Below are 18,495 nucleotides of genomic sequence, written 5' to 3' on the forward strand. Positions count from 1 at the left end.
TGACACATTTTCATACACCAGGAAAAACAGACTAACAAAGCCGTTTACCTGACATGTCCCAACACAAGGGTCGGGCAGAGTCAGGCAATTGATAATAATCACACAGACTTGACGGCCCTTTATCTTACCCACAGGGTTAAAAGGTGGACCACGAGAGCACACTACGAGCAATCCAGACTGCATAACGAGGCAGCTATTCCGAAACTGCAGTTCAAGAGGAGACAAAAGACATTGAGAACCGAAAGGACGACAAGGAGAGAAGAGACCTTGCACTTTTCAACCCAGACACGCAAAGTCTCTGAAAAAGGAAAACTAAGACAGCAAACAATAGCCAGAGTGTGTTGTAGCAGATGTCAACAGTAAACAGAGCCCTACTACGCTGAGGATTAAGGCAGAGAGTAGAGCCAGCTACTGTGGTACCACTCTTAATTCCAGAGACAAGAAAAGCCTAGTGGTTCATCACATCCAGTGAGTCGGAGGGGGAACCGAACTGTGTTGAGCGAAGGTTGCAAACGGCAACATACGGTGAAACAAAGAACTGTTAGAAGCGAAGGGGAAAGAACAGCTGTAGAGTGGTCCAGCACCACGTGGGTGCTCACTCGAATGCTTCTTGCTGGTCCCTCCCCCGTTATGTTTGATGAAAATACTGGTACCAGAAGGCCCTAGGAAAGCCTCACAGAGTAGGTCGAAGTGGTCATGCAAGGATCGCGTAAAACCCCTTGTACAGTCGAAAGTCTTTGACCCGTGAACAAAAGTAAGCTAAGGGAAGTAAAACCTGGGTGGTGAAAGGCAGAAAGAACTGTGTAATTGGCAATTGCCAACCCGACTGAGGGATGCTTGCAGAACGGGGTGAAGTATAGTAACCCCACGAACATTGTGTTGACAAAGAGTGAACCCGATTGAGGGATGTCCGCAGTGGATTGGTTAAAAAGATATTAAGATTTGTGGATGCAAAAGATGAAGTCTCTTGAATAAAAGCCATGGTGAACCGGATGGAGGAAGGCTAATAATCGAGAGGGGTCTGAGCCCTGAAGAGGGGTGACTCAGGGGTGAAAATAACTTATTTGTGTTTGTAATTTTGAACACGTCAGGTCCTCAGAGGCAAGAGACTTTTTGTAGAAAAGAGACTACCACTGAAGGTCCTGATACATGAGAAAAGAACTGTAGCCTTGTACGGAGGACGCCCAAAAGTGTGCTGTGCTCAGGAGTCCTGCCTTGTCCCCATGCTAAAAACGTGGGGAAGGGAGACCCCGGCTTCCCCATCCTGGCTTAACATTTGTGTCACTTCCTTCTTTTATCGTGAGACTTCATCCCACACTATTTTTGTTACTTAGCTGTAAGGTTTTGGCAATAGGATTTTTAGGAAAGGCCATTTTTATTTGACAAGACACTACTAGCAACTGCTTTATTATTTCGATGGTTGTAGCTTGCTCCCAGCTTAGATTTAAGTTTAGATTAGGTGCTTTTCCAACCGTTCATACAGTTTAATAAACCCCTTGAACTGTGATAATTTGTGTCTGTCTGTACTGTTGCCACCATGAGTATCTTACATTTATGTTACGTTTTCCTTTATGTTCATATCTCTGTAGTATTCATTGTTTTCTTTGAGATATTGTAGGGCTTGTCTAAATTTGTTTAAGTCGACTAGTTGTTGTCAACATTTTTTGTCTTTTGTTGGTAAACCATTAACTAGTACAATCAAAGATTGATCTTTTAGTCGTTGTACTCTTAGAGCTTCTACATTTTCTTTAAGATCTAACGGCAAATGTACTACTTTGCCACAGATGCCTTTTATTAACTCGGATGGAGGCAATTTGGCAGTTTTTGGTTAAAGGTGTTTTATAGCTTGAAATGGATGTACTGTTTGAATTATGATGCTCTCATGCAAGCTAAGTTGTTGTAGTGCTTTTGGAAGTGGGATGATTTCTAAGTTATTTGTGATAGCACGTGATGGCATTCGGTTATTGTCAAGCTTTGTATTGCAGAATGTGCAAACCATTGAGGGGTCAGTTATTTTGTATTTATTTTCTGCTGTTAGATATAAAACTAATTGGAACCATTGGGACTCCTCATTGTCCTCTATTTTGTAGGCAATATCTACTACTTTTGTGCTATTTTTTTTTATAAAAGGTTCTGCAACAACAGACACATACTTAGTCTGGTATTTCAGCAGATGTGTTTTGAAACTTAGCCATTTCTTGTTTGTAAGGAGTTTGTCAGGTTTTCGCTAATGTTTTCAAAAGTTGCAGAATTTTCTATGTCAACATCAGTTCCAAAATATTTACTTTGGATGTGCTCCATTTCTCGGAGGAGTTCTTTGGCTGTTCCATGTAGGAGAAGGATATTTAAATTGTGCAGTTCTAGAGGAGGACTTTTTGCAGAGTACATACAGTCTATGCACAAGGTTTTGTATAGCGGAATGGTGTGTTGCTAACATTTTGATGTGGTGGAAGGTGCTTTTGTAAGAAGTTGCTGAAAGCAGACTAATGAATAATGTCCTTGCAGTCCAGTGTGGATGCGTAGGGGGCAGGAGTCCATGGTTTGTAGAGTTTTCATTCTACTACGGTCTTTTAGTTTTACATAGTGATTGAGGAATTGTCCTAAAGACTTTAAGGGTTGTTGGCGTATGTTACATATTGAGCTGCATGTCCATTTGTACACTGGACGGTTTGTTTGTGCAAAAGGAATATTTGGTTGAAAGTTTGTTGGTGACTTTTTCTCTATAAAGGTTTCTTTTGCCATAGTGGTGTCTCCTACCACTTCATAGCCTCGGCCATTATGGTCTATGGCAATTGTTTTTTTCATTGAAATATGGTTCTGTGCTGCTGGTGTGAATCCATTCACCTTCACAGAAGTTGAAAAAGTATCTACATTGACATTGTGCATGTTTAGAAGTACTTTTAGTAATTTATGGATTCATTTAGTTAGTGGTTTCATTCGGTTTAAAATTAATATAAACAACTATAAGCTGTTTGGTTTTAAGGTTTTCTATACATCGTTTTAGAGGCGGATGACTATATGGAGTGAGAAACCTGAGGGTATTCTCACTCCTGCTCCCCTTGGATCCTCTGCGCAGGTGGCCAGGGAAAGGCCATCGCTCTTGGATCCTGACCCTGGGGGTGGAGAAGCGAGGGAGGATCACCTGGGTAGAGTGTCCTTGAGGAATGGGAGTGGGGTGCCCTTGTGCGAGACATAGTATCCCCCTTTTACCAATGACTACCAACCTAACCCTCCCCTAAACTTCATGGGCTGTTGTAAGCCAGTTCCCCTAATTGCTCCCCATTTGACAATTGACAGTACTGGGACGAAGAATAGGCAACTAAGAACAATGAAGACCACTCTTACCACTCTGGTACTCGGACAAGGAATATACCTGTGAATAGTTGTGAAGGTCAGGCATGTCCCGTTGATTGTAGTCAGGTGGGGCTGATAGGACATCCACACCTGCAGGTGTACAAAAGGGGACCAGCCAAGCAGCAGGAAAGACAGCGGGGTAACCTGTGCATGTAGGAGCAACAGCAGGAAGGACGGTGCAAGCATGGCGTTGGGCTGAGGCTCCGTGGAGCAAACCAAACATTAAGAAGGGATCGGTGTGGAGAGGCTGTCCCTTTTTTATGTGTTCAAGATGCTCTTTCCCCTGTGTTGGGATGTCCCATGCTGCTGGTAAGCCTTTGAGCGCGACCGTTGAGTTTTTAGTCAATGCGAAACCCAGTGTGCGAGCGTTTAAAATTGGTAGTTCTACAAATACTTGGTATCGGAGTGGTTGCGTGTTGGTGAAGACACGTTTTTTTCAAAAGTCTCCAAAGGATGTATATTACATTGAAGTGATTCAAGGAAATATTACACTGCGGGTTGCATGAAAGGTGTGGTTCTTGAATACCGAAATGAATGAAAATCTAAACAAGTGCAACCTGTGGCTTTTGAATACAGAATTGAGTACCATCCAGCATGTGAAATAGATTTGACCGTCGGAAGCGGCTGCATGTGGGTACTGTGTTTCTGTGCACCTGTGTAGTCCGGCTTGACGGTGTAACGTGTATTCCAGATAGGCGCTTGGTCCATTCCTCTAGTACGGCTGACAGACAAGTGTTAGGAACGCACCTCCTTTCATCTTTATTCAACAATGTTAAATGTGACCTGCTTGTAACCAGGCCTGCTAGTAGTTACAGCTGTGTATATGTTTATATTATTGAACCTCTGTCTGCATGCATCATCGTCATCATGGAACTTGGAAGCTGCTCGCCTTCAGCTCAGGGGTTGCAGGTTCCATGAAGTGCCTGTTGGTGTGGGCATGCAGCTGGGTGTCGCTGCTGGATAAGACTTGGCTTGCCTCAGTTATAATAAAGCCTTATCCCCAAGCTATCAGCGTCTGCAGAATATTCTTACCTTTGAACTGATCGTAACAACTGGTGATGAGGTTTAAGGGAAGCAGCGACCTCCGGCATCTCATACCCTAGAAGCAAGTGGATTGCGCGACCCCTGCCTTGGCCTACGACAAGAGGAAAGCAGGCATTCAGCTGGACGCAGGTGAGGGCTGTGCCACGTAAAGCAAGTGAAGGAAACCAATTAAAAGCACATCAGGCCTCATTTGGGTGCGCGAGCCACAGACTCAGCCTAGTCGTCACGGCTGCTGGTGATACGCATCTGGGTCAGAGGAAAGGACCCGAAGACATGCCAATACGTGCAGCAATTTTGAGGGAGAAGACGTCAACCATGTCGCCTTGGCAACAGCCACGGCAAGGATGCGGATAAGCAAGTTTGCTCTGCGCTTTATCTTGACAACGCATCAGCCAGCGATTTAAAAAGAAAAAAAGGAATTTCCAAAGAGGAACTACCAAGCTTCAGTGAATAAGCCCAACAGTGCAACCAAGCACATTATCATTGAATGAGCACAAAACACTGTAGCCAAGCATAAGTAAACTACTAGTATTGTGCACAAAGAACCACAAAGATCAAAGAATCAGTGCAACAGTGCAGGCATATACAATGTACTGCAGAGGTTTGTGGAATCAATGTAAAACAGCGGAACCAAACACAAAAGTAGCGTTCCACAGCGCTGCAAGGAACATTTAGCTTCACACAGTGTTGCAATGGCCAATGGGCCAGGCCCAGTGTTCTTTCTACCCACACCAGGTGAACTCAGAGGTGGTTTCACAAATGATGTATTAGCGGTGTTCAGCACAAACGTAGTCGAATGGCCGGAAGGAGGCCCTGCTATTCCACTGCCTTGGACCTGCAGGGCAGGAAATCCTAAAGAAGTTACCAAATCTGTTAGATTAGGAGAGGTGGGCCTATATGAGAGAACTAGATAAACATTATGAAGTTCAGGAAAACATCATATTAGCATGCCATCACATTGCTACCAGGCAACAGAAGATGGGTGAGAGCATGAGGAATTTATCACAGCTTTAAGAGGGTTGGCCGTCAATTGTCAATTTACGCTTTGTCAGAAGGAGCATCTATGAAAAGAGCGGAACCCTACTTTGGGAAGGGCCACTGAAATTGCTCAATGTATAGAACAAACGGAAAACTGCATCAAGGCTCTTCACTCTGAGAAATGTACTGAGGGTCACAAGATGGCATCAGATGAAGGCTCTGTGAACAAGAACTCAAAGACTTCACAGAAACAATGGTTGGGCGCTGGAAGGAAGGGTGACAAGAAAAAGAAAGACGTAAGGTGACTTGATGTCTTCCAGTAATAGAAGCGCAGGACGATCGTGGGGTTCTCCGAAAGAGTCCAGTCCCACTTCAGGAAGAAGATGTTATAGGTGTGCTAGTAGTACCCACTTAGCCAGTGACAGGGAGTGTGTGGCCATCCACATAATTTGTTGAGAGTGTGGGCGTAAAGGACATGTTGCACGCTGCTGCAAGAATTTCAGATCTTGAGGAATGCTTATTGCAGTTCTAAGGGCATTGTTTAAGATTTAGATTTTATTCATAATGTACTTACTGGCACCTGGGTACAGGGCATTACAGTAATCCAGCTTCGAAAGTATAAGAGCGTTAGCTAGGATGATGCTGCTTTCTTTGTAGAGGAAAGGCCTTCAAGCCCTGATTACCTTACAAGTGTAGGCTGTTGCTGATGCCATAGTATTAACTTGTTTGCTTAGGGTTAAAGCAGAATCAAGGTAAAAGCCTAAAGTTTTTACTTCCTTTGCAACCTTAATGATATTCCCATCAATATTGAAGGAGACATAATTAGTACTAGGTTTTTTCAAGTTAGCGACCGTTCCAAGTATCAAGAGCTGTGTTGTGTCATCGTTCAGGCATAGGCCATGTGCTGCCATCCATGCCTGAATAATTAGGTACATTTCCTTCACAAGGGCTGTGTCCTTAGCATGGCCTCCCGAGAGTGGTATGAGGATCTGGGTGACATCTGCATAATTAGTGTAGGTGACACCCAGATTGTCCAGTTTGTCAAACAAAGGCTTTGTGAATATAGTATACATAGGGTACAAGGTCCTTTCATTGCGGGACATCTTTCGCTGGGTTTTTCAGTGCAAATTTTTTAACGAAAAAACCCATTGAATTTTTTGGGGGTTAGAAAATTATATATATGGGGTTTGCGAATAGATAAAAAATTAAAGGGAAGGGAATGAGGGTATGAGGGTTGGGGGGGAGGGGATCTCCCCCCTCCCAAAATATCTGTAAAAAAACTTGTTGGTTTTTTTTAGTTAAAATATTTGCGGTAAAAAAAAATAACATCCCGCGATTAAATTACATGGAACCATACAAAGTTGGTGAGATGCAGGAGCCTTGCGGTACACCACAGGTTATGGGGATAGGGTCTGCAGCCGCTGAAGAGGAGAAGACTCATTGTCCTATTGTTAAAAAAAGATCAGACCCATGCTATCGCGTCCTTTGAAAAGTGAGCCGCTGAGGCCAAGTGTTTGCATAATACTTTATGGTCCGCCAGATCAAAGGCAGCGGACAGGTAAAGGAGTAGCTGCAAGGCCGTTTTCCTTTTGTCCTTGAGCTCATCAATCTGAGTCTTTAGGTCGATTAATGCTGCTGCGATGCCATGGCCTACAACCCGACTGGCGGATGCCTAGGAGATGATTAGTTTCTAGATACTTTTGTAGCTGCAGATATGATACTTTAGCTAATAATTTAAGTAAGAAAGGTACCGTTGTAATCGGTCTGTAATTAGTTGGGATGGTAGGATCCAGAGTTTGTTTTTTAGCAAGAGTAAGACCCATGACTTAATTTGCTTGGAACAATACCCGAAGAAAAGGATGCACTGATTAATTTGGATATGAATGGTGCCAGATCTCCTGCTGCATCTTTGATTAACTGGGCTGGGCAATGGTCTCCCTGATATCTAGAAGGTTTAAGGGGGGGAATGATTTTTTCGACCTCGAGGATAGAAACTTAAGAGAATCTAAACTGTTGCAGCGTTGTAGTAGGGGGATCTGACATTCTAACCTGTGAGTCAGAGTTAGGCAGGTTTACATTTTTATCAGCAATCTTGTTTTGTAGTAATGCAATTTTGTTAGTTAGGGCAAACTGAATATTAGAGCACCAGAGTTTGTCCTTCTCGCAATTGCCTGTATGAGGGATAGGAGCCTCCATTTCTCTTAGAATCACAAATAATTCCTTGTTGCTTGAGCTCGCTTTATTAATCCTCTCGTTATAAGTATCTTTATTCGTACAAATTATTTCTTTTTTGGTAACTGGCAGTGATATAAATCAGATTTGTTTTATTTTCCTCGGACTGAAGGTGTCACCAGGAGGTTTCCAATTAGCTTTTTTCTAATCTGAGGGCTTTTAGTGGTGGGGTAAACCAGGAGTTCAAGTGAGCTCTAGGTTTACTTTTGCGCATTTTAAGTGGGGCGATTAGGTCTAGAGGTTTAGTCATGGTGGTATTGTAGGCATCAACTAATGTATCTGGGTCGGAGGCACTTGGCAATGAGTTGAGGGAGGGGATAATGTATGGTAGAATATTATATGCTGTAATATTTCTTGTATTCCTTGTGAGGAGTGGTGGTGCTATTGTCTTGATTTTGGGTGTTAGCATTCACCTTAGCAGTACATATGCTATCAGTTGGTCATCTGTCCAAAGTTGAGGGGTTATAGATGTAACAGAGGTTTCACAGTTCAGGTCAGCCACCCAATCCAAAGTTCTACCTTTGTCGCGAGTAGGCTGGGTCAGTCCAAATTCCATGAGTGCTTTGGATATTGCAAGGGCTTGTTTGTCATTGGGACCGTTGAAACCAAGGTTGAAACCCCCCCAACAGTAGAATTTGTGAGGACTCTTTGGTTTTGTCAGACAATATTATGGAGATATCCTTCTCGAATGTACCATTGGGTCCAGGTGGTCTGTACACTAGGTGGATAGTTAAGGTGCGTGAATTAGAAATGGGTACTTTGGCTGTAAGAAGTTCACAGGATTTAACTGCTGGTGAGGGGACTATTCTTATGTCTAAATTGGATTTGGCAATAAGGGCAATGCCCTTAAAGCAGTAGGCAACTATTAACAGTTTAGGCATTCTTATAGCAATGGCCCGATAACAGTAGTTTGTGCAAGTTCAAACAATGGGCAAATACCAGCAGTATATGCAAATTCAGAGCAAAGGGCCAATAACAGTAGTTTGTGCAAGTTCAAACAATAGGCAAACGCTAACAATTTTGCTTTCTGTAATTTTGCGCATTGGGCAGTTTGTCAACAGGTATCAGCAGTTTAGGAAACTCACAGCAGTATAGAACGCCAGTAGGCATGTATTAGCAATGGCAGATTCGAAAACAGCACAATTTATACATGGGCAAATATTCGCAGATTCAGTACAATGCGGTACGTTGGTAGGGAGATAACGCATTGACCCGATTTGGTACAATAACGTAAATATTCTACTGATAGTAGTGAAAATGCCTCAGAACCGTATGGAGTACAGTACTGCAGTATATTTAAGTTTGATATCAATGGCCTCCTTCTAGTGAATGTTTTGGAACTTAGTGTAAAATAAATTAAGTAGTGTTTTTACCAAGAAACCTTGAGTAAGAGTCTGAGTGATTGTAATTATAGACATCTGTGTAACATGTCCTGCTCACATTCCCTCTTAAGATAAACCTGGCGGCTCAGCTCACTACCAAAAAGTGTGTGGTACAGACTTATACTAAGGGTTGGTTTTTGCTTACACCTGTAGCCAGATTTGTGTGCAGTGGTCCCAGAGGGAACTGCATACAGATCTTGCCTAACACTGGTGGCAGGCGGTGAGGATAAAGTATAGTTGTTACAACTTAAGTTCTGCTTTACTTCTGTTCAGATAGTAACCTTCACAAGGCTAAGTACCACTAGAAAAGTAAATCATGCCTGATATGGAGAACTTCAGACAGGTAGCCCTGGTCATTCTTACAGTAGACCAACTGAAAGATATGTGTAAGGTCAGGAATGTCCCTGTTAAATGAAAGAAAAATGAATTGATTGAAAGGTTGTTGAATCATCAAAGTTTGGGAAATAGGTCTGTTACACCTACTCCTTCAGCAAATGTGGAAAGTGACGAGGATGATGATGTAGAGTCAATCTCTAATACTATTGAAGGATCAAGTGATTTGGAGGAAGCTCAGGAAGGAAGCCCCTCTTTACCTCAACAGGCCCTTAGTCCTCACCCCTTAGCCACAGGGACCCTACCAGGTCCAATGCTGAGTCCAGAATGTGTCTCCCCTGAGAATGAGGCTTGAGTTAGAGTTCAAGAAATTCCAAATGCAAACTTATCAAATACATCAAGAAATCAGACTCCGAGAAATGGAAATGCAACATGCTCTTGAAATGAGGAAATTGTCTCTTGAAAATGTTTCTGTCTTCTAGGTCTCCCAGTCCTAAGAGACATTGCATGCCTAAGGAAGCTGTGAGTATGTATGAGGTGAAACTTGATATTTTGGATTGGTTGGGTGCTTTTGAATATAACTATGGGATTCAGAGTTTGTCAGGGAATCAGCCGATTCCTTGGCTTTTGTCTTGGCTCCCCCAGGTTGCAACTGATGCTGTAATGGAGGTGAGGGATCTTGAAAGATGCGAGTATAAGAATGTGAAGCTGGCTTTGATAGCTAGCTTTGGGAAAACTCCTTCCCAGTACCTTAAGAGGTTTAGGACCCTCAAAAAGCATGATGATACCCCTTGGGCTACCTGGGTGTGTGTGTGTGTTTGAAAAACTTAGATGGTTGGGTAAAAGGTTACAGAGTTAACACTTTTGAAGGAATGAGACATCTGTTTTTGTTAGAATACATTTTTGATGCCTGCTCTCCTGAGCTGAGACAGCACTTGGCTGACTCGAAGGAACTTGATCCAAAGAAGTAAGCAAAGGCTGCTGACTTGTGGGTTGCCAACAGGGCTACTCACAAGGATTCTGGGGCAACTCAGAAAAAGGATGAGGGGAAGCAGCACAAGAAACCCGACAAAGATAATTCTAATACCTCCCATCCAAAAGAGGGCCACAAACACAAGCAGGGTAAACCACATGGGAAACCGAATCAGACTAGTGAAACCTCTGGTGCCAAACCAGAGGGAGGTCAGAACAAACCCCCATTTGTCAAATAATTTGGAATATGTTATGCTTGTGCGTCAACTGACCATGTGAAAGGGGATCCCAGATGCAATGGTAAACCTTCAGGGATCCACACTATCTCCTTAGCCTTCTCCCCAGAGGAAGCAGTATATATGCAAGTGGAAACTTTCAGTTACTGGCTGAAGACCCCATTGGAGTCTCTGCCGGTGTTTCTTTAGTGTCCCTGGGTCTGTGGGAACAGCAGAATTTAGATGTCTATAATTCAATTCCAGATAACACAAAAGAATATTACAAGGACAGTGTACTTGTAAATGGTCAGTAGACCCCTGCCATTAGAGACACTGGGGCCAGCATTACAGTGGTGGATGCCATCTTTTTTCAAACCTGAGGATGTTGCTAAGGCACCCAAAGGCCTCACTAAGCTTGCTGGAGGTCCTATCCAAATGCTTCCTAGACTACCAGCTCTCATCCAGTGCAACAACGTGACTGTCAAGATACCTGTAAGTGTACAAATGGAGGTGCCTGGGAGAGTCCTGCTGGGGAATGACTTAAAACTCTTGGATTTGTATCAAGCACCCCCAGGCCTCCCAGTAAAAGGAAACAGGAGCAGACAAGGAAGGCCAGAGAGAGTACCGTAGACTCTCAATGGGTGATTACTGAAGAATCTATAAACCCCAGTCCACAAGAGTTTCTGCCATTTCCAGGAAGAAAGAGCCAAAGGGGGAACCCAAGGTCTGTAGGAAAAAGCAAGAAAGCACTTCTGTGCAACCAACAAGGAAATCCCCCAGGGAACTGTCCAAGGTCACATCTATGACTCCAGCAGAGGTTGAATCAGCTGCTGAAGATTCAGAGCTGGAAGAAGACCTTCCCCCTGTTGGAGATCTGGATCCTAAAGACCATCCGAGCTGCAGTCTTTACTGGCAGAAGGTGGCCCCTGTAGGGCAGACTTCAGCAGAGGTCAAAGAGTGTCCTGAAGGCCTTCGCCAACAGGAAGCTTCCCAGCTGGAAGGGCAAGAGCCAGGGAAGCACAGATTATACTGGGAAGATGACCTCTTCTACAGTGAACCAACTGAGTCTTTCCCAGGGGACTACAGAAGACGTGTAGTGCGTGTAGAGACAAGACACCAGTTCCTACAGTTAGCCCATGAGATTCCTTTGTCTGGTCACTTGAGCTTCAAGAAGACCAAGAAAAGGCTTTCTCTCTATTTCTACTGGCCTAAGTTGGGGTCTGATGTAGATACATTCTGTAGGAGCAGTCACACTTGTCAGATAACTGGCAAGAGTGGAGCCAAGAACGTGGCACCCTTGGTGTCCCTCCCAGTGGTGGGAGTCCCTTTTGAGAGGGTAGGAATCGACATTGTTGGTCCCTTAGACCCTCCAACCTCTTCAGGCAATCGATTTATATTGGTTGTAGTAGACCACACTACTAAGTATCATGAAGCCATACCTATGAGGACTGATACAGCTCAAGCTGTTGCTAAGGCCCTACTTGGTATTTTTACCAGGGTGGGTTTCCTAAGGAAGTCATCTCTGACAAGGGATCAAACTGTATGTCCCACTACATGCAGGCCATGTGGAAAAACTGTGGAGTGACTTACAAGTTCTCAACTGCCTACCATCCTCAAACAAATGGATGGTAGAGAGGTTTAACCGAACCCCCTAGAAGAAAATGGGACCTTCTACTGCCATGCCTTCTATTTGCTTATAGAGAAGTCCCATTGGCCCCAATTAAGGAGAGGTTGGAGAGTGCTCCTTGTCCCAAGCCAGTGATAGTCACTGACTATGTGTTGGGTCTCCGGAGGAGAATGCCACACATGATGACAGAAGATGGCCAAAGGCGGAGAGCCGAAAGCAAGGTGAGGCAGCATGAAAAGTCATCCTCCAAGTAAGGTCCAGTGTGTGCTTTTTCCGTACAGCTCTGTGGTGAGAACAAATTGTACCCCTGCAGGTCAGCTGCCACAATGTGCTTTAATCCTGCTTTGCCCCCTCAGGCCCTCTAAAAAGGTGCATGCTGCACTTGCTCAGTGTTCCAGTGTCAAGCCCTCCCTGCTTTCCTGGCCTTCTCCACCTTGAAGCCACTTGAAAAGCACCTATTCGTTTTACATCACCTACACAAGCCACCACAGGCCAGCGCCAGTGCAAGGAGACTGGTGGTTGCGGCAGCTGGTCAGAACAATAAGGCCATTCTCGGGCCTTGATGTCTTAGGCCTGCATCCTTTTTGCCGGTAATAAGCTCTGCAGTGCAAGTTTAAGCACAAGTGTCGTTATAAACATTCCAAGAACGTTAATAAGCAGACAATATTTATTGCAGCAATAAATAGCTGCGTAAGTGACTGAAGTGATTGTACAAGGAAGGGGGGCGTAAGTGCTACTCTCCGATTTCCCTGTACCCTTGGGTCTGATAATTGTTATTTGCTTCATCTGCGGTGAGAAGCTTGAGCTCCAACACCAACAACCAATGCTTAGAATCAAGATGGCACCCAAACCAAGATCACGGAAAGTGGTGCCAGGTAGTACAGGATGAAGGAAGACCACAGCCCCTGTATGCGCCAAAGGGGGGAAAAATTGATGCAGTCAACTATAAGATGGTGTGAAGAAGTCGAGAGGGACTCACGCTCGCCTTAAAGAAAAGTCCTTTATTCAGGTCAAACGAAAACAAGATATACGGGTGTCCGGTCAATTGGTCGACAACAAACTGGTCGACTGCAATTTGGTCGAATGCCAAATGGTCGAATTTTTTTTTTTTTTATGTATATGTGTTTTGTGGGTTTTCGTGTGGGAAAAAAAAACAGAAAAAAAGGGGGTTGGGGGGGGACCCCCCCAAAAAAAACCAAAAAAGGGGTAAAAAAAAAAAAAAAAAGAAAAAAAAACACAAATTCGACCATTTGGCATTCGACCAAAAGGTGTCGACCAATTGTCCTGTCGACCAAATGTTTTCGACCAATTGACTGGGAACCAGATATACGAGCTGTTAGGCAAGATTGTGTACAGCAACAACAACCTCCTGGCAATAGGAACCCAACCTTTGGTATAAGTCTGTACTACACAGGTTGGTAGTGTGGCTGAGCAGCCAGGCTTATCTCAAGAGGGGTCAATGTGAGCAGTAGTGAAGTTACACAGAGATTCACAATGACAATTATTAAAATAAACTTGCACACTCAAGGTTTCTTGATTAAACAATTATTCATTTAACAGTTAGTTACATAAGCCTTCTTCAGAAGGGAGCAAAACATTTAACACTTCAAAATACACTTCAAAACGCACTCTGTTTCTCTAAATCAGATGATACCCATTGGGGATGGCACACAGACACTTCCTACACTCTCATGTTACTTAAATAGCTAGGACACTGTGGACATTGATTTATCACTGGAACATTTTGAGCAATACTGAGTTTGGTGCAAGGGTTAGATAGGGGAATAAAACAAGGGTTGATAAATACTTCATAAAACTAGTAAGTACTTTATGAACCCTCCGATGCTAAGTAAATTAACCCTTTCCTGGGGGAAAGGTAAAGACACAAAGTCAGAGGTAGGAAGAGTCTCTCATGGAGCCAGGACACCCAATGTTAGTTGAGCAAAGTCTAGGGGAGCTGAAGATCTTCTTTGCAGGTAAGCACAAGTCCTGCCCAATGTTTGTAGAAATAAGATTCCCTTGAAGGGCCACAAGCTGAGAGGCTTGTGAGGCGCAAAGATGCAAGCAACTCTGCAAGGTTTACAAAGACATGCCTGAACTGAGAACAAGTAAGGCTACACCCCCTGTGAACTTCTGACCAACGATGGCACCCTCCCTCCAGCAGTACTGCGCTACTGTATAAAATACCAAGACCAATGCTGGCACCCTCCCACAAGCAGTACTGCGCTACTGTATAAAATACCAAGACCAATGCTGGCACCCTCCCTCCAGCAACAGTACTGCCCTATAGCATAAAATACCAAGACCAATGCTGGCACCCTCCCTCCACCAACAGTACTGCACTATTTTATAAAATACCTAGACCAAGGCTGGCACCCTCCCTCCAGCAGTAATGTGCTAATGTATAAAATACCAAGACCAATGCTGGCACCATCCCTCCACCAGCAGTACTGCGCTACTGTATAAAATACAAGGACCAATGCTGGCACCCTCCTGTTGTAAAGCACTTGAGCTAAGTTTCAGCTAGAAACAAACTAAGCAACAAGGAAAGCAGAATACAAAAAGGGGAAATGGCTGGGCCTAGCACCTAAAATACCAAAATGTAGAGATACGCAGAACCAAAAAGTAATGTGTGCCCGCAATTCAAGATGACGATACACATTTTAACAAAATATGCACCTCATTTTGTTAATTTCCTTCTTTTGCAGCACTGAATATTTTTGAAAGTCGCACACAGTATAGCAAGCCACATTTCAACCCGAACATGTTCATTTGTAAATACATTGGGGCTTATTATGAGTACAACGGTGCAGTAAAAGTCAGCGGTAACTCAGTTACCGCTGCATTACCACTTCACTGCACTACAAGTTAGGCGGTGGAGTGGAGACTTCACCTCCAGCAAAAAGCTGGAGATAAATCTGCCACTTAACAACTGAAAAACAGCAAAAATCAGTGGAATTATCGCCAGCGGTACTTCCATCGAAATCCCCATGGAGTCCTATGGACTCCAATAAAGGGGGACTAACACTGCCTACCAATAACCAACAGGGAACATATTAGCAGAGAAGTCTCGCTGACATACCTTGATGTATTTTCCTTATTTGCATTTTCTTTACACAGGTGAACTGGCCTTGCACAGCACCCTAGTCAAGGATTTCCTCAGCCATCTCCGATGTTTCATGGGTGCATCGTTTCTGTTAGAAATGACAATGTTCAATAAGTTAAAGAATAGCCGCCTAGTGAGGCCTTACTGTATATCCATTTGAAGTACAATTGTTCTCAGGTTTGGTGAAATGGCATTGCTGCTCAAACATCTTATTGTACATACTGCAAGCTCCAGCACACAGTGATTTAGTCCCCTCTGCAGACTATACTGCACCACACTCTCCGCCTACCACCACTGTCCTTAGCACAGACAACCCCAACTCACCCACTCCACTCAGCTGAGCCTTTCCCTGTACTCAGTCTACTTTTTTGTTTATTGTTGCATTCACGGTTTACAGAAAACCTTACACAAAAAAATATTACAAAACACTAAAACATATATCTCTCATAACACTGTTAAAAATAACTTAGAACAATAAATACAAATTCAAAATTCAAATTTCAGGTGCATATCACAACATGGCATCACACAATTTTTAGGTTTTTCTTGTCCAATTCTGTTGTGAAAAACTTTAGGACAACATTTAAAGCTAGAATCTGAGAAATGTTAGATCGCCTCATGCATCTACACAAGAGGAGGTTCAAAGACATATTAACCGTTTTTTATATCAAAGTAGGCCCACACGGTAACCTAATGTCTCAAGGTTTTGGTTGAGTCCTGGACCCCACAAAATCTACAGTTATAATGAGTAGAATCACGGATAGACAGCAGTGAGGAGTCCTTCCAGTGCTGAATCCTCTCGTAGGTGGGAAATTCATTACGCCTGAAGTGCATATATGTCATGCGAATGGTTGCACAAGGAAAGCGTTGAAGTTATAGTGGTATGCATTCTCTCACATGGGAAAAATGGGAATAATCGCCATAGGTTGTGTAGGAAGCAATACAGGCCACAGTTTCAACCCAATTAACTCTGAATAAGCTCCTCTTAATGATCTCCTGACGCTGCATAAGATCTTCCTACGTAACCCCAATAGAGACCAATACAGACTTCATCCTAGTCTGAACTCTTGAATGGAGGGGACAGATTGAGCAAACATAGCTAAATGGAGAATCTTGTATAGAGAATGTTTCGGGGGATCAATCAATTTCCTGAAGGTTGAAAGTTGTTTCCGGATATATCTGGCCTTCAGAGAAACAAGACAGAACTCGTGTCTTATAACCGCATTCGAGATAGCCATGGAGAGACCCAGCACCTCCTTCCATAGCTTCCCCTGTATAGTATTAAGCGTGGGCCCATGTCGTGGGTATACACGTCAAGACCATACAAGATGATAGGTTCAAATTTAGCCAGATAGTAGCACCTCAGAGGGAGCAAGGAGTATTTACATACTTCGAGCTTCAAAAATGTAAGTTGAACCACATATTTTGTGTCTTATCAAAGAGACTGCTTCTCTAACGTTCAATGCTAACGCTATAAGTGAGGTTATAGCCTAGATAGGTGACGGCCTTGACCTGGCCGACGCTTTTTCCGGCCCCATCGCCCAACCACGAGTATGAACCTTGAATCCCCTCGAGAAGACCAAGACCTTGGATTTACATGAATTGGTTAGGAGATCATTAGCCACGGCATAGTCGAAGAATAGCTGCATTTTCCTCCTAAGGCCTCGCAGAGTTCTCTCAAACAGGATGAAATTATCCGCAAAGGCCATCCATTCCAACCTAGTATTACCCAACTTTGCAGGCGCAATAGAGGGACCCTGCCACAGTCTCTCCACATCACACGCATACAAGTTGAATATTATAGGGGCCAATGTACAACCCTGTTTTACCCCAATAAATGAATATCTCCTGCGATAGAGACCCTTCCTTAGTTAATCATACACGTATGGTGGTATGTGTATGTAACAATGCAAGGAGCTGAACTAGCTTACATGGGATGTTCATATCGAGCAGTTTGAGCCAGAGCTTAGACCCAATTACTCCACCAAAAGCACTAGACATGGCCAAAGATGCTATAAAGACTTCCCCCACTTGGGTGTGATGTACGTAGTGTCTAAGATGGGCCATAATGGTCGCATTAAGTGAGGTACCCAAATCTTCCCTGAACCCCACCTGAAACTGGCTCAAAAGATTGTTAGTTTTAACCACTCGTTTAAGGTCTCTCAGGAAAAGGATGGAGAAAACTTTGCTTGTGGCGTCCATCAACGCAATGGGCCTATAGTTGTTAGGGTCAAGTACATCCCCTTTTTGCGGATAGGTAGAACGATAGATTGTGCCCAAGAAGCAGGGATAGAATGGGACCGAAAACTATGATGAAACATGGGCTTCAGAAGTTCAGGCCATAACTCAGGTGCCTCTTTAAGGACTCAGTCTACTAACAAAACCCTCCCACTCAGCCTGAAAGATCTAGTGAATTATACCTAGCCCACCGCTCAGTCACCTCCACCCCTTCACAGACCCATCCTGCATTCCCCCACCGCTCAGTAACCTCCACCCCTTCAGAGACCCATCTTGCTTTCCTCCACCGCTCAGTCACCTCCACCCCTTCAGAGACCCATCCTGCTTTCCTCCACCGCTCAGTCACCGCCACCTCTTCAGAGACCCATCCTGCTTTCCTCCACCGCTCAGTCACCTCCATCCCTTCAGAGACCCAACCTGCTTTCCTCCACCGCTCAGTCACCTCCATCCCTTCAGAGACCCATCCTGCTTTCCTCCACCGATTAGTCACCTCCACCCCTTCAGAGACCCATCCTGCTTTCCTCCACCGCTGAGTCACCTCCACCCCTTCACAGACCCATCCTGCTTTCCTCCACCGCTCAGTCACCTCCACCCCTTCAGAGACCCATCCTGCTTTCCTCCACATAATCTACTGACCAACTGCTTTCAGTAGGCAATCCTCACCCCTGGAATGCCCCACCTCAGAGCCCCTTCCTGTAACCTCCAAAGGGTTTCTCTGAGCTCTTTCCTGACTCTCCTAGGAGTCTGCACCTTTCATCCTAGAGCGTCTGAACTCTAGAGCCCCTGATCCTCGAGCACAATCCTCCATGCCCAGATCCCCTCCTGGATCCTACAGCGAGGCTTCATTCATCTCCTCTTGTAGCCCACATTACGCCTTCTTATAAGAAGGCGCGCTCTTCAATTTCAGAACTCCCATCCCCGTCCTCTAGATGCAGATGGCCTCCTCACACAGACTCATTTTTACCCAGTCCTGGCTTTCTTTCTAACTGCACATTTTAATTTCCCCATGATAAC

The 18,495-nt window shown here is 44.2% G+C and overlaps 1 protein-coding gene across 1 annotated transcript in view; it reads right to left on the reverse strand.

The window, feature by feature from the left end:
- Positions 1 to 15,427, reverse strand: part of LOC138452965 (zinc finger protein 91-like) — a 385,395-nt gene extending 369,968 nt beyond the window's left edge. The window contains exon 1 of the mRNA XM_069605335.1: positions 15,220 to 15,427. The gene's annotated coding sequence lies outside the window, so the exon portion shown is untranslated. The remainder of the gene's footprint in view (positions 1 to 15,219) is intronic.
- Positions 15,428 to 18,495: the final 3,068 nt, after the last annotated feature.

The sequence above is a fragment of the Ambystoma mexicanum genome, chromosome 4p, assembly GCF_040938575.1.
Source record: "Ambystoma mexicanum isolate Mex_15411 chromosome 4p, UKY_AmexF1_1, whole genome shotgun sequence".
Classification (NCBI taxonomy): domain Eukaryota; kingdom Metazoa; phylum Chordata; class Amphibia; order Caudata; family Ambystomatidae; genus Ambystoma; species Ambystoma mexicanum.